The sequence below is a fragment of the Henckelia pumila genome, chromosome 2, assembly GCF_033568475.1.
Source record: "Henckelia pumila isolate YLH828 chromosome 2, ASM3356847v2, whole genome shotgun sequence".
NCBI classification, from domain to species: Eukaryota; Viridiplantae; Streptophyta; class Magnoliopsida; order Lamiales; family Gesneriaceae; genus Henckelia; species Henckelia pumila.
The window spans coordinates 72,669,438-72,685,010 of record NC_133121.1 but is presented as its reverse complement, the minus strand read 5'-3'; the positions used below and the strand labels follow the sequence as shown (position 1 = coordinate 72,685,010).

Genomic DNA, 15,573 nt, shown 5'->3' with positions numbered 1-15,573 from the left:
GTAAATTCCTAACATACACCTACAAAATTGGTCATGGCAATCGATCATTCTTATCCAATAACATTTAATTCAAAATTAATTTATTGGATAACATGCAATGGAAATTTAAATTTAAAAGGATAAAATCATATTTCATATATAAAATCTTATTTTACATACAAAATCATATTTTATATTTTTATCAAATAAAATCATATTTTATCTATAAAATCCAATTTTATACATAAAATCATATTTTACTCAATATTTTCATAAGATCATATCTTATCATCAATTGTACCAAAAATAATTAATTTCAAAATTCAATTTAACGGATAAAATATTTAAATTTTCCAAAAATTCAAATTTATCCAAAAATCAATTTTAAAATTTTCGGACTCGAACAATTCGATCCGACGCCTCGTGGACCAATCAAAAACAATTTTCGATCGGACCAAAAATAGAATTTTAACATATTAAAATTTAATTTAAAAATTAAAAAATTTATTTTTCCCGCGGGCCGCCCGGGACATTCCCGGGCTGCCCGCGCCCTAATAAGGTCGGGCCGGGCAGCGACGATCGCTGCCCCCCCCCCCCCGGGCAGCGATCCAATCGCTGCCCGGGTTTTTGCCCGAAAATTTTTTATTTTTTATTTTTAAAATATTTATTTTGTTTCAAAAACCGAGGCTTAAAAATTTTTGTACAATCGATTAATTTAATCGCTTGATCTGAGCAACCTGGCTCTGATACCACTGTTGGATAACGCGGCGATCAGATCAATCAGGATTGATACCCGGTGCAGCGGAAGTTTAAAATTTTTATATGGAACGATTCCATAATGGGTATCAACCTTACGATTAAATTGTGTGTGTGTAAAATTAAATAACGATTATAAATTTTTACCTCCAATCTCGAAGCGAGATTATGGACACCAATAGATTGCTCTGCTCTTGTTGTATATCCCTGGAACTGATGGACGAACTGTTCTTCAATCAGGTCCACGAACGGATATTTAATCCCTCTGATAGATTGCACTAGAAAATCTATCAGAAGTTTCTACGAAGAGATTAACGAATTTGATCCGTTAAACCAGAATATAAATCAAAATTCACAGACTGGATTTTCCGAGCAGAGAGGAGAAAGGGGGCGGCCACTATTGAGATAAAAATACTAGGGTTTTCGAAAATTGTGACCTGTTGTTTTTATTTCTGTACTGCAATAACTTATTTATAATGTAGGCCGCTAACAGCTTAGGGTCCATTAGTCATAAGTTCAAGCCCGACAAGCAAAGCCCGCATGTTCAGAAATTAATATAAAATTCATCATGACTCCGATTGATAAACCGATTTCACCAATGTGCAAAGAAACCATTTCTGCACCTTTTAAAGTCAAGATAAATTTTTCTGAATCCGAATTCATTGGTTTCCAAAAATGCCCATCCCTATGTCATTTTAGGAAATCTTACTCCTCTACTCATAAATAAGAAGTCCAACTTCTTTGTTCATTAAATTTAACTCTTTAAATTTAACTATCTCAACGGGGATTAAAAATCCATTACTCTGTGTGACCCTCAATGGTTCAGGGATACAGCTAGCCGTGGGCTCACAACTCCTTGTGACTCGGAACAACAATTTCCGACTTGCCCATCGAATCATGGTAAGAGCGCCTAGCAACATCGCCCCATGATTCCCTAGGTATCACTGATAGTTCCTGCAAGAACCAATAGATTTTGGTTAGCATACAGTACGGTCCCTTCATCCATATATCCCGATCGAATCAACAACCATTGGTATATCGAGAGTCGTTCGAGATTCGATGCCTATGCAATACATCTTGAAGATCAAATAGTGACATCGCATGTGTTACTAAGAAACCATTTCTTAAAACACATCATGTACTCTGACCAGAGATTCGTCACACTAATATCTCCTCAGATTGCATAGGATATCCACACTCGCAAGTATGTGGTGAATCCTTGACAACAAAGCATCGACTCCTATATGTGTTGTAACTGTACCCAATCCCGACACCTGATGACCCCAATAGAGTTGGTAAACGAGTCAAAGCACAGTACTAGCATATAGAGTCTCAATGATGTTTCAAGTAGTAAGGACTAATGGTGTACAACCAAAACCGCGGACTTTATCCACTCGATAAGTGATAACCACTTGGAAAGTCCGGATAGGGTAGTTCGATCATTCATCGTATGAATATCCATTTGCATGCTTCGAACATCTCTATGTTCCTTACCAATGAAACGTGGTACTCTGCATCGCAAATGCTAGTCTCAAACTCGAGCGATCCTTATCCTTATTATCGGATGGCTCAATCGACTAGGAACAGTTTAGAATATACAGTGACTATAAGATGTGTTTCATGATAGACATCTCCATGTTCTACCACATCTTACATACACTATAGTATATTCAAGGTCTTTATCAAAACAACAATAGTATATCACAATATAACAATATGAAGAAAGATAAAGTCATTGCCATTAATAAAAAATGTAAATTATATTAAACAAAAGATTGTTTATACAAAGAGTCATCAAAGCCCTTAGCCACAAGTTGGCTCACCGGGCACCCACTCTTTCAATATCTTAGATCGATTGCTTGTTGCATGAATTGTCTGGTACCTACGTGTGTCCTTGATCGAACTTTTCCCAAATTTTAAGTAATCCAAAGTTTTCTGCTGCGTTTTTATTTAATTTAATTTTATTTTCAATTTTCTTCATTAGTTTAAAATCTGAAATCAACCTTTTTCATTAGTCTATATTAAGTAGAAATAAATAGATTTTGGTAATCATATTTTTACAGTTCTTGTAGGTTCGACATCTGGATTTTTGTCCACTTTATTATAATTTAACCTGGTTCGCTTTCCAGTAGAATTTATTCATACCGAAATAACCAATCAACAGGTAATGGTTTCAATTCCACAGTAGGTGGTTCCTCAAGGCTTGGTTTCTGGAGGACTAAATCCTTCCGGTCACCAAGGTCTTCAAGTCTAAGCTTTCCACCTCTTCTCCATGACTGGTTGTCATTCAAATATGCGGTCATCTCTTCAATTCCATCACTGAGAATGTCCACTTGCTCAGTGATAAGTGCAGCTTCTAATGGTTCCTGAAAAGCATCCTGCACATAATCAAATAACAGTGAGTCCACTACATCCAGTTGAAAACATTCTTCATTATTATGAGAAAAATTTAAAGCATTAAAAACATCAAACGAAATTTTCTCTTCTCCCACTCTTAACAGCAACTCCCCCTTCTGGACATCTATTAATGCCTTTCCTGTCGCCAGGAAGGGTCTACCCAATATGAGTGGCATGTCTAAATCCTCTTCCATATCTAACACCACGAAGTCCACGGGGAAGATGAATTTGTCCACTTTTACAAGCACGTCCTCGATTATCCCACATGGATATTTGATGGACCTGTCTGCCAGTTGTAACGACATTCTGGTGGACTTTGGTTCTCCCAAGCTTAATTTCCTGAACACAGAGTAAGGCATAAGATTTATACTAGCACCCAAATCACATAAAGCTTTATGAAATTGAATATCATTAATCACACAAGGGATAGAGAAACTCCCTGGATCTTTTTGCTTTAATGAGATTTTATTTTGCACCAGTGCTGAGCAATTCTCAGTCAGACTAATCATTGCATGCTCCTCCAGTTTCCTCTTGTTGGAGAGGATCTCTTTCAAAAACTTTGCATAACTTGGCATTTGCATCAGTGCATCGGCAAAGGGAATATTAATATTCAATTTCTTGAATACTTTTAGGAATTTTCCAAACTGAGAATCTAGTTTTGCCTTCTTCAGGGATGCAGGAAAAGGTGGTGGCACAACAATTTTTGCTTGTGAAGTGGGTGAAAGTGTTGGGATATATGACTTACCTGCAATTCTTGTTGATGTAGCCAATTCTGGCTCTTTCTCGACCTGTGGTGTAGGCTCTACTGTCTTCCCACTCCTCAGTTCAATTGCTTTTACCTGCTCCTTCGGATTCTTCTCCGTGTCACTCGGAAAGGTACCCTGATCTCTGTTGGAAATTGTTTTGGCCAATTTCCCTATCTGATTCTCCAGATTCTTTATCGAAGCATATTGGTTCTACATCCGAGTTTCAGTAGATGATATGAATTGCTGCATCATCTGCTCTAAACTCGATTTCCCTTCTTGAGGCTGTCTGCCGTAGTTCTGATTCCCATATGGCTTATTGTTCTATCCACTCCACGAGAAATTTGGATGTTGTCTCCACCCTGGATTATAGAAGTTCGAGAATGGGTCATTCCTTGGGCGATTTTGATTCCCCATGTGACTTGCCATAACTCCCTCTGGTTGAGAAAATGTTTGACAGTCTTTCGTGAAATGTTCTGCACCACATTTTTCACACCATACTTCTTGAACTCGCATCACAGAGTTTCGTATACTCAGTTCCTCAATTCTCTTGTTCATGACTTCAAGTTGAGCGGATTCTGATGTGAATGCATCAACCTGATGAATCCCATTAGATTTTCGGGCTGCACTCCTTTCAGATAAAGGGTGATAGCTACTAGATGCCATTTCCTCAATTAATTCATAACCATCTCTGACGATTTTCGCAGTAAATTTCCACCTGTAGCTGCATCTAACATGGTACGATTAGAGTGAGAAAGACCATAATAAAAAGTTTGTACCACAAGACCGTCTGGTAATTGGTGGTGTGGACATCTCCTTAGTAGATCTTTGTAGCGCTCCCATGCTTCATAAAATGTTTCTTGTTCTCCTTGGGAAAAAGTTGTGATGTCAGTTCTTAGTTTCATTGACTTAGATGGTGGAAAGTATTTGGTGAGGAAAGATTTCGCAGATCATCCCAAGTCATGATGGAACCTGCAGGTAAATTTGTCAGCCATGCTTTCGCCTTATCTCGTAGTGAAAAAGGGAATAAACGCAAACGAATAGTGTCATCAGAAACTCCCTGTATCTTGAATGTATAACAAATTTCCAGAAAATTTGTGAGGTGCACATAGGGTTCATCAATGACAGTCCCGCCAAATTGAAGTGTGTTCTGAATCATTTGAAGAATAGCAGGTTTTATCTCAAAGTGATTTGCCGCTACAGTTGGCCTGATGATGCTTGGTCTAGAACTTTAGATGTTTGGTAAGGCGAGAACCATCATGGATCTGTAAACTGGTTGTTCTTGTTCTTGTTCTTCTTCCATTTCTTCTTGTTGTTGTCTTCTTCTTCTTCTGTAAAAAGTTCTCTCGATTTCTGGATCAAAAGGCACTAGTTCTTAAGATGAGTGTCGCATGCACTGCAAGAGAATCCTGCAGTTCACAGATGGAAAAGAGTGATTAAAATTATAATTGAGAAAAACCAAATAAAACAAATTAAAATCTCAATAGTCCCCGGCAACGGCGCCAAAAACTTGATCGACGGAATACTAACACTTAAATTTGCTCTAAAAATCTCCCAATTCCAGTCGAAATAATCGCAAGTGCACGATTCAAGTTATAATAAGATGTACTGAGTACGAGTATCGTCCTCAGGGACCAAACAATAATAATTTGTTTCTTTGATTTTTAACTACACAAAGTATCGAAAATTTGATTTTGGATTCTATCTAACATTTAACACTAAGAACTCAATGTAAATAATTCTAAATTTCACAACCACGAAACCAATTTGCACCACTAAAATAAATAACAATTTGAAAATATTTTGTTGGAATTTTGGTTCACCTTCCCCCTAATTTAACTGGACGATTGGAACTTAATTAATGCGCATAAGTTTGACAGAAATCCCTGTAACATGGACACTCTCTCTTGAGGTTATGCAAAACTAATCAAATTAGTGAAACAATTAAATCTCTCTAATTATTTATCACGACCGATTGCTTTGCGTTCTATGAATTCTACAGCTTTCAACCTGGTGGTCTATGGCTATCAACATGTACTAAATACTATATCTCTATGCATATTTTAAGTCCATGGATTCTATCATTCGTCCTAATTATGAACCTATCTCTCGACAGCAATTCACAATTTACGAATCTATGTTAAGGTTAGCTAATCATCAACATAGAGAAAAACACATGATAAAATCAATTATAAACATAAATCAAATCTCAATACGTCCGGTGATTCAATAACACTACAGTGTTTCGGGGTTCGGATCCCCTTGATTCCAACAAAATATAAGTTTAGATACTGAACGTCATTACAAAATTCAATCTAAAAACAATGCTTAACATAAAAATTCAGAAAAGATGAAGAGAAAAACTCCCAACGGAGATGAGAAATCTTCAATATTTAGAGCCGCCTCCTCCTGTGTCTGTGCGTGTGTCCAACCCTCATAACTGTTTAATAACATCCTATTTATATGGCCCAAGAGTCCTCGTCAAACAAATTACCCGAAATAAAATATTTCCCAAAATTACGTGCAGGCGCCCGAGCGGTAGAAAAGAACCGCCTAGGCGCCTGAGCTCTGCCTCGAGGGTTTTTCTTCAAACGGGAGTGCACGCGGGCGGTAGAAAAGTGTCGCCCGAGCGCCTTGTCTTTTTCCAGAAATACAAAGTCCTTCTCTTGCTTTCCTCACGGCCGTATGCGTGCAACGCCTTCTCACTATAAATCAGCATTTCCTAGTGATTTTTTACAGTACAAATAAATAAACCAGAGGAGTGACTACAAACACAATAAAACAAAAAAACAGAACAAGAATGGTAAGGAACAGACACAACGTAACCAAAACGAATGCAAAACAAACGCAAAACATGCAAAATAATGCACAAAAACGACTCCTATCATATATTAAGGAATAATAATCTAACTTGTGATTTTATGAAAATTTATTACTAAGGGACTAGTAATTAGCCGGTTTGGGGGTATGATGAAACTAAAAATTTGCAATTATTTATATGTTAAAATTTGGGTTTTAAAATTAAAGTTTAATTAAAATTATGAAGTTGTATTATTTTAGTGTTAGGTGTTTATATTTAAAAGTTTTACTAAAAATGTTGTATTTTATAGTTTGCGCAGGTTTGGTAAAAATAAAATTACTCAAGATACAGAGGTCATATTGAAATAATCTTAAATCCTATAGATTCCCAAAAGAGGCATCTTTAACTTTGTAGAAGACAAGAAATTCCAAAAACCTCATTAAGATGATCAAAATAATCAAACATAAAAATGGAGACAGATTTTGTTTTATTATGACCAGCTTGGAGTAAACATATCATAACTATTTTACTTTTTACCCAAAAGAGGTGCATCATATGTTCAAACACATCTACATAAAATTTCCTACGTGTTCTATGTTGAATGAAAAGACTGAATCAGTAGTCTAAGGCATCAAACATGTCAATTAAAGTTGGATCATGATATTGATATTCAAGGAGACAAGCACCCACCAACTTTACTATTCAACATTTAATGATCTCATTTGGCCTATAAATAAATGTGTTGTATAAGATTTGTAGTGTGCAAAAGTGTAGAAAAATTTCTCACTTGTAAAATAAATATTGTGTGTGTAAGAATATGAGTTTGAGTGTGCATATTTCTCCAAGTTTAAGTATGAAATTTCTTTTATCTTTACTCTTGAGTTTTATGTTCATGGCAAGATAAATTCTTTTAATCAAGGTGAAAAGGATTCATTGTTGGTCAAGTAAGATTGTTTATATTTTGTATATTCTTCCCTTTTCTATTTTTATTTTTTTTACTAATTGATCTTTATTTGTAGGTATAATTTGGATGATTTATTGTTATCTATTTACATCAAATACTTGGTACCTTAAATGTGGCTACCTTGATTCGTTGTCTAATATGATACAATAAATACTACAGTAAATGTATACTATAAATATATGTATCAATTTATAATAACATCATATATATTATTTAAACAATAGCGTGGCTCTGCCAGTTATTCTAAATAATATATTGTGATTTGAACTAACATTTACTTTTTCGCAACTAACATTTACTTTCCGCAACTAACATTTACTTTTTTCTCATCTAACATTTACTTTCTCACATCTAACATAAAAAAATCATATATTTTATTTAGACAATAGCGTGGCTCTGTCGGTTATTCTAAATGAAATAATGTGATTTGATCTAACAATTACTTTTATGTCAATTTATATTTATGCATTTATATATATATATATATATATATATATATATATATATATATATATTATGGGTATCATCTATTACATATCGGTTAATTTGATATTAATATAGTGAAAACTATATTATATGATATATTTGTTTAAATATTTAATTGTTCTTTTATGTTTATTCTTATATTAGTTTCTTTTATTTATTTTGTTAAGAAATTTTAAATAAACCAACAACCATTGAAGCCTTGATAATTTTATAATTTGTGTATTTAAAGTTTTATAATAATATTTCCATCTATAATATATCATTATTAAAATTAAACTTACAGCATCCTCTTCGTGGATCGATCTCGTACTCACGAGTATATTACTTGCAGAAAACCTACATTTAGGTGAATTACAATTTAAGTTGTAGCAGTTAAAAACAAAATAACAAGTTCTATTATCATGAAAACAATATTTTTTGTGTTTCACAACCCGACAGTTAAAAAAATCAATGAAAACATGTTCTTATTACATCTCATCATCTTTAAAAATAATAATTAAATGCTAAAAGGAAAATACCATAAAAAAAACTCAAGATGCTCTGGGCATATACAACTCTATAACTCCCAAGTCGCCTCCTCAGTGTCTTGTCACTGCCACTGAACCATGACTAGAGGAATGCACTTGTTTCGGAGTACCTTGTCCTTTCTTCCAAAAATCCCGAGTTTTCTCTCCACGTATAATATGTCTAGATCTAACTGCACCTCGGTCGGATGCAAAACATATGGCTCGTTAGTAACATACTGTCTAATGAGAGATACATGGAATACATCATGAATTCTGGAGAGATACGACAATAACGCCAGCTGATAAGCAAGATCTCCGATCTTTTTCAAAATCTGAAACGTTCCAATGAATCTCAGTGCTAAATTTTCCTTCAGACCAAATCTATTCATCTTTTGAAAAGGTGAAACTCGCAAGCACGCTTGTTCTCCTAGCTCAAGATGCAATGCTCTGCCCCTGGTGTTGGCATAACTGACCTGTCTATCCTTTGCGGCTCTAACTCTTCTCTTGATCAAATGAACTTTATCGGCAATCTGCTAAATCAAATATGTTCCCTCAACCAGTCACTCGCCCACTTCGTCCCAGAATAAGGGTGTAAAAAAATGGTGACCATAAAGAGCCTCAAACGATGTCATGCCAATAATGCGATGATAGCTATTATTATATGAAAAATCTATCGTCGGGAAATGATCCTGCTAGGATAAACAAAAATCCATTATTGAACTCTCATTATATCCTCTAATGTCAGCAAATGGTGATATATCGTAGTCAGAATCAAAGTAGTGCCCAAGTCTCGTTGAAAGCTACCGCAAAACTATGAGGTGTACCTCGGATCCCTATCACTTACTATACTCAGCAGTATCCCATGAAGTCGTACAATCTATTGAATTTAGAATAGGGCCATACGTGCAAAGATGAAATCGCGGTTATAAAAAATAAAATGCACCGACTTGGACAACATGTAGAAGATAACCCAAATGGCATTACAATGCTCGGAGAACATAGGCAAGTTGGTGAAGAAATCCATAGTCACGTGTTCCCACTTCCATTCCGGAACCTTCAAAATCTGAAGAAAACCTCCAGGTAGACGATGCTCGTCCTTGAATTGCTGGTAAACAAGGAATCTAGATATAAACTAATAAACACTGCGCTTCAATGCTTTGTACCAGAATCTTGTACGTTGGTCCATATACATTTTCATACTTCCCAGGTGTATAGTGAATCTACTCCGATGGGCCTGAGAATGAATCTCCTCGCGTAACATTGGATCGTGGGGTACAACTACCTTGCCAGACAAACACAACAACCCATCTGACTGAAGGTGAAAACCAGAAGTACTATCTCCCTATGCAAGTCGGGCCAACTTCTGAGTTTTCGAATCTTAATACCAAGCTTGCCGAATACGGACATACAATGATGGCTCAGAAAATATCGAAAAGACTCAGATTCCATGTTGTTATTTCTTGTGACGAAACGTGAACCTCAACGAAAAATACTCCTGTACTGCAGCGGACACTGCACTAGTGCGAAGAGCACTCACATAAACCTTCCGACTAAATGCATCTACTGCTGGATTCGTGGACCCTGGATGGTACTTGATTTCACAATCATAATCCTTGAGAAGATCCATCCAACGACGCTGTCTAATGTTCAACTCAGCCTGATTAAACAAGTAATTCAAACTTTTGTGGTTAGAATAAATCTCAAAACGCTCACCATACAAGTAGTGACGCCAGATTTTCAGTGCAAAACAATCTATGCAAGCTCCAACTCGTGCACTGGATAATTATCTTCATGAGATTTCAACTTTCAGGAGGCATAAGTGATCACATGAACATTATGTGGAAGTACACAGACCAAAACCTGAAGAAAAGAATCTGTGTAAACCACATATCCACTGGAACCAGACGACTAAGCTAGCACAGGTCCTGGTAGTTAGACGTCGTCTCAACTCGTGAATATTCTGCTCACACTCAGCCGACCATACAAAGGGTGTAGTGACCCTGTAGTAACCCCATCTCGAATTAGTGATTAATGAGTAATTAATCACATGATCATGTTCTTAATACATGATTAGGGATGTCCTGTTGAACTAACGGACTCCAAAAATAGATCCAGGATACTCGAACATGGTGGGCATGGCTCAGGAGGTTCGGACGCTTAGAACTGCTGTTCGGAGGACCCAAACGTGATCGGAGTCAGGATCGGAGGCCCGAGGAGTTCAGACGATCCGAAGAGGAGTTCGGAGGATCCGAAGAGGATCGGAGGCTCCGTCGGTGGAATCGGAGGACCCAAACAGGGTTGGGGCTTACGTCATCAACTACGTCAGCAAGGTGACATCATGGATGATATCACTGATGGGACTTCGGAGGACCCTAAGTAAGGATCGGATGGTCCGATCATGTTCGGACGATCAGAAGTCAATATCGAAGGATCCGAACAAGTTCGGAGGGCCCGAAGCCGAGTTCGGACGGCCCGAACTTCGTCTATAAATAGAGGAGCCGAGGTTCATTTGTGACTCGCTCATTTCCTCTCTTCTCTCTCTCAATTCCTAAGCCTTCTAACTCAGATCTAGGGAGATCTAGGCGTCCTACGGGGAATCCGGAAGTGGTTTAGTGATCTAGACGTCGTCGCGGAGATATGGCCTAGTTTTGAGGCTATCGACAGCAAAGGGCTAACGACGGACGCAGGTATAGCTTTGACATCCTAAAAATATTTAGGAGTACGCTTTAGCTTAGTTAAGGCTTTTAGAGCTTTATTGTTGATGCATGGATATTTGCATTGTAGTAGTAGTAGACTGGACTAGTAGGCTTGGAGTATAGGCCAGTGGAGCTAGGTTGTCCAGCAGTGTTAGAGGTACGTAAGTACTGACCGAGATAGCCGGCAAGATATATTTGCATGTATGTTGCATGAGTATGTGCTATATGCTTTATCATGTTTTAGCATGTTTTACCGTCTTAGCACATACATGATTTTACGTGTGACTGCATCCGGAGAGATGTGAGTCATTGACAGTCTCCATAGGGAACAATGATCTCATTTTGGACTCGAGTCAGGTATGACAGTTTCCATATGGGGCTTGTATCCTGTTTTGGATTCGGGTCAGGATGGGGTTGGCTCAGCCCTGATATGGAGTATACAAGTACCCCGCGGAGTCGCTCTCTAGCCAGTACTATATATTCTCGGCGCCATGAGCAAGTGTTTTCACTTGAGTTTTAAATCATCTGTGTGCGCATATTTGTATTTATATCATTGCTTCGTATTGAGCGTTCTAGCTCACGCCCTTGTGTTTGGGTATTGTGTACCTTGTGGCGGGGCAGGTTTGAGGCTGGATGGTCCAGGCGGCTCTCAGCAGGATTGAGCTTTGGAGAGTGCGAGGTTGTAGAAGGTAGGGATTTATTTACCCTAAACCTTCGATTTGGTTGTATAACAGTACTTATACACTTGTGATATCGTCGGTTGTATTCTGCCGATTGGATTTGTTGTATTTTAATTATCCGCACTTTACGCTTTAAGCTTTTATTGCGTGCGCTTTTACTGTAACTATGATTAATTAGGTAGTGGATCCGGGTTGGGTCACTACATTTTTGGTATCAGAGCGACGCATTGCACTGGGAATATCATAAAGAGGATTAAGTAATTATCTATTCTTATGTAACAGATGGCAGATTACGATGAGAGCCATGATAGCAGAGGCGGCGGTCGTTGGGGCGATCCAAATAATTGTAGAAGTCGTCAAGGACAGCCTGAGGAGCGCAAGAAAGTGAGCATGTGAAGATTCAAGGAGGTTAGCCCGAAGCCTTTGACGGGTGGTGAGACAGCTGAAGAGGCGGAGGATTGGCTTGATAGGATGGAGCAGTGCTTCCAGGAGTTCCGTTGCATGGCTGAGGATAGGATGGAGATTCTTGCCTTTATGCTTGAGGGCAGAGCGAGGAAGTGGTGGAGATCTACTTCCGCACCGTTCATAGCAGCTAGAGTTGCAGCTATGTGGGTTGAGTTCCGTACTGCTTATCAGAGGTTGTATTTTCCTCCAGCTCTTTGTCAGGCGAAAGCCAGTGAGTTTTTGAGTTTGCGACAGGGGACGATGACGATCGAGGAGTACCAGTAGAAGTTCTTTGATCTGCTACCTTTTTGTCCTCATGTTGCTGATAGTTCTATGGCGAAGTTTGATAATTTCCTTTAGGGTTTGAATCCTGATATTCATAGGATGGTTGTTGTGGGCGGCGATGGGACTTACAAAGATTTGGTGGACCGTTGTCGCCAGGCCGAGGATAGTATTCGGAGGAACAGGGGACTTTACTCTTCTTCTTCCAGGTCAGCGAGTGCTAGTGCTTTGAGCCCTAGGGGGCAGTCCTTCAAGAAGCCAGGAGGTACTTCTTCTTCTTCCTCTGGATCTGGGGGAGTGCATCGTTTTGGTGGACAAAGACCGAACCGATGTAGTCAGTGCAGACGCAGGCATCCTTCAGGACAATGTGGTCGATCGACCACTGCATGTTTCCAGTGTGGTCAGGAGGGTCACATGAAGAGAGATTTTCCTATGCTGATTGGGGAAGTTAGTGGTTCCGGAGGTTCTCAGGCATCTGTTCAGCCACCTTAGTACCAGTAGCCACCTTTCCAGCAGCAGTATTCGCAGCAGCGCCAGCAGCCGCAGCAGTCTCAGAGACAACCTACTCAGACTCCTTCTCGGGGTCATTCTTCTTTGAGGCCACGTGCCCAGGGTCAGGTCTCTGCGCTTAACCAGGAGAAGGCAGAGGCTGATAGTGATCGGATGATTGTAGGTATTTGTAGTTTATGTGGTTTTCCTGCATATGTTTTGATTGATACCGGTGCATCACATTCTTTTGTCTCAGCACATTTTGCTAAGAAGTATAGATTGTCGTTTATTCCTTTAGATATGTTGCTAGTGGTTTCTACTCTTATGGGGAGCGAGGTTTTAACCAAGCGTCTAGTTATGGGTTCTGTTTTGGATTTCGAGGGACATCAGCTTAGTGCTAACCTAATGATTATAGCAATAGAGGATTTAGATTGCATCATTGGGATAGATGTCTTAACTACCTACCGAGCGATAGTGGATTACTATCAGAGGTTTGTTTAGTTTCATCCAGAGGATGACGAGTCATGGTATTTCTATGGTGAGGGAGCGCGACCCCCGATGCCAGTGGTTTCAGCTCTGAAGGCCCGGCATGCTTTAGAGTCTGGCGGGGAAGGATACCTTATCTATGTCATTGACGCATCCTTAGGAGAGTTAGATATCCGAGAGATACCAGTGGTTCGTGAATTTCCAGATGTATTTCCGGAGGAGATTCCAGGTTTGCCACCAGTAAGGGAAATTGAGTTTGGCATTGAGTTAGTGCCAAGGACTGCACCGATTTCCAGAACTTCTTACCGATTGGCACCGTCAGAAATGAAAGAGCTGCAGAAACAATTGCAAGATCTTCTTGATAAGGGTTATATTCGACCTAGTGTTTTGCCATGGGGAGCCCCAGTACTGTTTGTCAAGAAGAAGGATGGGTCGATGCGGTTGTGTATTGACTACCGTCAGTTGAATCAGGTGACAGTGAAGAATAAGTATCCTCTTCCATGGATAGATGATCTCTTTGATCAGTTGCAGGGTACTTCTGTCTATTCAAAGATTGATCTTCGGTCTGGGTATCATCAGTTGCGAGTTTGATAGGAGGATGTTCCTAAGACAGCATTTCATACGCGGTATGGACACTATGAGTTTCTAGTGATGCCGTTTGGTCTGACGAATGCTCCAGGTATTTTTATGGATCTGATTAACAGAGTTTTCCGCGACTTTCTGTATAAGTTCATGGTGGTGTTCATCGATGACATTTTGGTGTATTCTCGCAGCATGGATGAGCATGCCTACCATCTCTATACTGTATTGCAGGTCTTGAGGGAGAGACAGTTGTACGCGAAGCTGAGTAAGTGTGACTTCAGGATTGACCGAGTTGTGTTCCTTGGTCATGTCATTTCTCAGGAGGGCGTATCTTTTGATCCTAGCAAGACAGAGGCTATTTTGAATTGGTCACGTCCGACTACAGCTTCTGAGATTCGTAGTTTCCTTGGTTTAGCAGGATACTATCGTCGTTTTGTGGAGAATTTCTCTCAGATAGCTAAGCCTTTGACTCAGTTGACGAAGAAAGACGTTTCTTTCGTTTGGTCTGATGCTTGTGAAGACAATTTTTGTGAGTTGAGACGTCGTCTGACGACAGCTCCAGTTCTTGCTTTACCGTCTGGATCAGGTGTTTTTGTAGTCTTCACTGATCCTTCTCTCCAGGGTTTGGGGTGTGTGTTGACTCAAAATGGCCACGTGATCGCTTATGCCTCTAGACAACTGAAGACTCATGAGGAAAACTATACCGTACATGATTTAGAGCTTGCAGCCATTGTCTTTGCTCTTAAGATATGGCGACACTATTTGTACGAAGAACGATTTGAGATCTTCATCGATCATAAGAGTTTGAAGTATCTGTTCACTCAGGCTGAGTTGAACATGCGACAGCATCGTTGGATGGATCTGTTGAAGGATTACGATTATGAGATCAAGTACCATCCAGGTTCTTCAAATCCTGTTGCTGATGCACTTAGTCGCAAAGTCTATGTGAGTTCCCTTCGTACCAATTCGGTACGGAAGGCAGTGGAAGAGTGTTGTTCTTCAGGATTCACATTCCGTCATAAGAGAGAATAGCAAGGAATTCGTGTTTCTTCTGTGCTTGTAGAGCCAGCGTTGTATCGACGAATCCGAGAAGCTCAGAATTCTGATCTGAAGACGCAGAAGTTAACCCGTTTGGCTGAAGGTGATAATACTTCTGGTTTCCATTTGCAGGGAGACGGTCTTTTGTGTCTTTCTGGTCGAGTTGTGGTACCCGAGGACTCTACTTTGAGGGATGAGATCTTATCGCAAGCTCACCGTAGTCGATTCTCTGTACATCCAGGCAG

General features: G+C 39.1%; 1 non-coding gene across 1 annotated transcript; it reads left to right on the top strand.

The window, feature by feature from the left end:
• The first annotated feature begins 4,670 nt into the window (after positions 1 to 4,670).
• Positions 4,671 to 4,777, top strand: LOC140885706 (small nucleolar RNA R71). The gene has a single exon (XR_012151124.1). It is a non-coding gene; the product is annotated as a small nucleolar RNA R71 (small nucleolar RNA).
• The last annotated feature ends 10,796 nt before the right edge of the window (positions 4,778 to 15,573 follow it).